This window comes from Oryx dammah, unplaced genomic scaffold (assembly GCF_014754425.2).
Source record: "Oryx dammah isolate SB20612 unplaced genomic scaffold, SCBI_Odam_1.1 HiC_scaffold_271, whole genome shotgun sequence".
Taxonomy (NCBI): domain Eukaryota; kingdom Metazoa; phylum Chordata; class Mammalia; order Artiodactyla; family Bovidae; genus Oryx; species Oryx dammah.
This window is the reverse complement of record NW_024070438.1, coordinates 5,163-10,151: the sequence shown is the minus strand read 5'-3', so window position 1 is coordinate 10,151 and position 4,989 is coordinate 5,163. Positions and strand designations below refer to the sequence as shown.

At 48.4% G+C, this 4,989-nt stretch overlaps 1 pseudogene; it reads right to left on the bottom strand.

The window, feature by feature from the left end:
- Window positions 1–1,067: 1,067 nt before the first annotated feature.
- Window positions 1,068–2,279, bottom strand: LOC120859220 (annotated as a pseudogene).
- Window positions 2,280–4,989: the final 2,710 nt, after the last annotated feature.

Sequence of the window (4,989 nt, the reverse complement as noted above, 5' to 3'; positions counted from 1 at the left end):
GTTGGACCATACAGATAGCTGAGCACTGAAGAACTGATGCTTTTCAAATTGTGGAGCTGGAGAAGACTCCATAGAGTCCCCTGGACAGCAAGGAAATCAAACCAGTCAATCCTAAGAGAAATCAACCCTGAATATTCACTGGAAAGACTGATGCTAAAACTGAAGCTCCAATACTTTGGCCACCCGCTAAGAAGAACTGACTCATTGGAAAAGACCCTGATGCTGGAAAAGATTGAGGGCAGGAGAAGGGGAAGACAGAGGATGAGATGCCTGAATGGCATCACTGACTCCATGGACATGAGTTTGAGCAAGCTCCAGGAGATAGTGAAGGACGGGGAAGCTTGGTGTGCCACAGTCCATGGGGCCACAAACAACTGGACACAACTTGGCAAATGAACAACAGCAACAATTCAGAATTAATATGAGCAGACTCTATAACTACGAGGAAAGCCGTAGCTCGCACCATAGAAATACAGGGGTGGTGACTGGGCTGCTGTAGGCATGGTGATGCGCTCAGTCCCTTCCTCTTTGACTCAGTTCTCAGCATCCTTGTTGCCACCTTCACTGTGCTCACGGCTCAGTTTGACCTCCTCTCCAGCCCCCACCACTAGCCTCTGAGGACCTCAGGGCCCATGCTGAGGACCTATCTGACATGCCATTCAACTCTGTACATCCCCCTATTTTACCCCAGGCCCCAGCTTCTGGTCAGCACAGCTCCATCTCAAGAAACGTGGCTCAATTATTCCTCTCTGATCACAGAGAGCCCAACTTCCACTCCAGTTTTCTCTCCCTTCCACTCTATTTATTTAACCTCTCTGAAACTTCTGCTTCCTTTTGGGGTTGAGGTCTCCACTGACCACCCCTAATACCTTTCCAAGACAAAACCACAATGAAGAATCAGGACAATAAATGCAATTGGCCAGTTCTCTCCTCCTCCAATTGAACACCCCCAAGCAAAAAACCCACAGCTCAAGTTCTTGGCTTCTACTAGAATCAGAAAACAGCACAACCATTACAACAGAGGTTGTATGAAAGGGCAACAATGGTCGAACCACCCCATTCCTTGTCAAACCTAACATAGCCCTTCCCCCCTGCCTCTCATTCGTTTCACAGTCCATCAGAAACTTACAGTTCATTCCTGGAGCACTCTAACAATGGATCACACAAAAGACTGTTCAAAAGAGAATGCAAGGTAGCAATCTTTAGAAAAAGGAGTAGATAAGTAAGCATGTGGAAATAGATTGTCTTTTAAAAATATGTTCCACTTGGGAATTCCATCTGTCCAGTGGTTGGAACCCATCATTTCACTGAAGAATGAAATGAAAAATGAAAACATTTTTTAAATTTTTTTAATTAAAAGAATGTGCTCCACTGGGAGCACTGATTGAACAACAGCAGCAGTACACACCTGAGATAACGGTTTCCTGTTGGCACAGTTGATGCCCCCAATGAACACCATGTTGGGCATGATTGGCCGTGGGTAGTCCATCACAAAGTCTCCTCTGAACAGCCACACGGATCCGGAGGCAAGAATCTCCCCCAGTGACACCTCTCTCTGAAGAAGCTCAGAGGCCATACGTGCATAAGGAGTGAAAGCAGCCTGGCAAATGTGCTTCAGGGCCAGAGGGTAGAGCATGTTCTTGACCCTTTGGAAGAATGTCATGCGGTCTGAATTCCTGGTTAATAACCGAGGAACATATGAAAAAGGGTTCGGGCACGCTGTGCCCTCAGCGTCTAAGTCACAGGGAAGAGATCGCAAAAAAAACATAGCAGGAATGGACAGGTACTTAGCCAGCACTGCCCCACAGGGGTGAACAGGGTCTGTTAAAACCACATCAAAGGAACTGGCATTCAGGTCTCTGATCAGATCATTGTTATACAGTAGTGCCTCACAAGACCTTTCATACAGAAAAGACACATTTTTCAAAGTTGCCATCGCTTCCCAAAACATTGTAAGAAAATATACTCTTTGGAAAAACACATGAATATGAGTCCTCATGATGGAATCAAACTCATCCTGTGTGTAGGGAACAGCATAGACTTTCACGGTAAAAAAAAAAAAAGTCCTCTGCCTTGATGTGCATATTCCCCTCCAGAGCAACAACCACTGCTTGGTGACCCCTGGCATGGAGCTCCCGCACGGCCTCCCGCATGCTGAGCCAGTGGCTGCCCTCCATGGGGACCACCAGCACCTTCCCAGCCTTGGCCCATAGCCCGACACACACACAGAGCAGGAGTCCAGACAGCACCTGCTGCTGAAGCTACAGTCCCAGGGCCATCTCCGCACAAACCAGAAGGTGCTCCGTCTCTGGTGGGGCTCTGCCACCTATATTTGTTCCCTTGTCTTATCTTATCATCAAGTCACTTAAGTAAAATTGCATGTTATTGGAAACCAGCGTGCCCTCCGAACGTTAATCATTACAGGATAAGACTACACCTGTGTTTCATCACCTCTGATTTCACCCAGGGAAAGATCACACCCTCTTACCTTGGAAAATCTCCTCTGACTCTGCTGCTCCCTCTGGGGAACATTCTAGTTCACATTGTTGTTCTTCATCCAAGACCCAAAGCTAGACTGTGCCTGCCCATTCCCTTGATCACCTGCTACCTCTCTGCTAACTGTGTTCTCTGGGGCTGGACTGAATGCTGAGGAGTCACCTCTGCCCCAATCCCCACCCAGAACCTCTGCTGAATGTGGCCTTATCTGAGAACTCTTTAAACTCTTTCACCCCAATTCATAGGTGAACACGGAGCTAATCCAGGAAAATGTATTACATTGCTAGGGCTGCTTTCTCAGCAGGGAGGGGATGGTGGTTCTCTGGTTTGTTCCGGTTCCACGACGGACACCTCTTGCACTGTTCAGGGTAGAGTCTGTTGGAGCAGCTGCCCGATATGGAAACATCTGGAAGGATCCTTGAGGACAACAGCAGAAGGGCTGCTTGAGAATTCTTTGTCACCTCATGGAATAGAACTTCCTGTTATCTAAATCATCAGTGGGCAAGGCAGCTCTTTGTAATGACAGTGGGGTTCAGAGGGCGCCAGGTCCCAGACCTTGCTCACCCTGGACAGGAGGACGCTGGCCCCATGCGTCCATGCAGGTTCTCTGAATCCTCTTCTGATGCAGAAGGTACCAGTCCTCCACTATTGTGGTTAGGGACTGAAGTGAATTAATCTGGACCTTTATTATATCTTATAGTTTATGTTCAGATTTTTCTCCAAGGTCAGTTACAGACCAAATCCTGAAAAGGACAGATTCCTCAGAACAGAGTAGCTCCAGAATGTGTGAGACCCTTCTGACGTGGGGCCTCATTGCACAATCACGTGCAATGATTGTGTCTCAGATCCATGAGGTGACCCTTCTACAGAGACTGATGGCCACGTCAGAATGTGACCTCTCCATGTCTAATCTGCCCTGGGGAAGATGGGGTAGGACTTTCTGGGCTGCCCAGCTCTCTCACTGAGCACCCTCTTCTGCATCCAGGGCTTCTGCCATAACCACATCCTGCCATGATCCACATGCCTGGCCAGGCTGACGTTTTCCTTTGGGAGAAAGGTTTCCCTCATTCGGGATGCACGTTGATAACAGATTTCATCACGGGGCAAATGCATGCAGGCCAGTGTGCCTCCTGTATCACACAGGCTGCCACCGTGCTGGGGGTGTTTGCTTTAACCATCCTTGGAGGCTGTGGTCCAAGATCCTGGATCTCCAGCAGCAACATCCCAGCTCTTCTGCTGGATCCTCTTTCTGTCCCAGCCATATTCCTGCATGTTTTCCCCAAGGCTCACTTTCTGACCTCCACTCCCAGCTTGAATCCTATCATATCTGTCAAGCAGATTCCAGGGCACTTGTCTGCAAAACCAGAGCCAGGCACCAACTCCGTGGGGAATAGCAAAGGTCACCACTATGCCAGCCGCCAGGAGTGGAAGTCCAAACACCTCTGCCCACTGCATCTCGTATCTGAATCGCCAGGAAGAGCACAGTCAAGCACCGGAAGGAAGAGCACTTTCCTTACACAGAGCACGACGAGCCCCAACAGTGGGCATGGGTACCCACAACCAGCCAGTCTCCCCTGATGGCCGACACAAAGCAATTTGCCTACGTGCATCCTTCTTATGCCCAGTAGAAAGACCCTGCCCCCTCCCTGAGGAGGACAGCGTAACAGGAGGGTTGGCCGAGTTCCATAACATGCGTGCACTTCAAAGACAGAAGAGCAGTCACTGAGCCTGAAAGAGGGAAATACACTCTCACACAAGGCGATAAGCCTAGCACAGGCTGGGTGGAGTTCCAAGCCCAAGGCCCATTCTTATGCTGCCAAGTAAGGGCCAAAACACTACATGCATGGGAGTTCCCTGGTGGTCCAGTGGCTAAGAATCTGCCTTCTAATGCAAAGGACATGGGTTCAATCCCTGGTTGAGAAACTAACATCCATGTACCATGGGGCAACCAACCTTGTGTGCCAGAGCGAAGATCCTGCCTGCCACAGCTAAGACCTGACACAGCCAAAAATATATAAATAAATAAATTTAATACATATTTTATTACTTATTTATAAATAACCTAATAAAATAATTTATAAATATATAAAACTGCTTCCATGAGACTACCTTGCCCAACACCAAGTTTTATGATTTTTTAAGCGAAGGCAAGCCATAGTTGGTACTTTGATGGGCCCCACCTTCCCCTGAACAGAGGTATGAATAAGCAAGAAGTGTTCTTGACAGTAAGAGAACTCTACACCATGGTAATCTCATGGAACTCGCAAGAGCAGGTAGTAGGGGACAGAAAGTGGAGAGGGCTGTGTTCACCTCAAAGTGCCCGGAACAGGGTGACTTGGAACAACAAAAATGTGTTGCCTCCCACTCTGGTAGCAGAGTCGAAGGACGTGCGCTCATCTTCTCCTGCGACAACTCCAAAATTGCAACTCGCTGCTGAACAACCATCGACAGGAGAATGTTGGACCCCACCAAAAAAAGATACCACACGTCCAG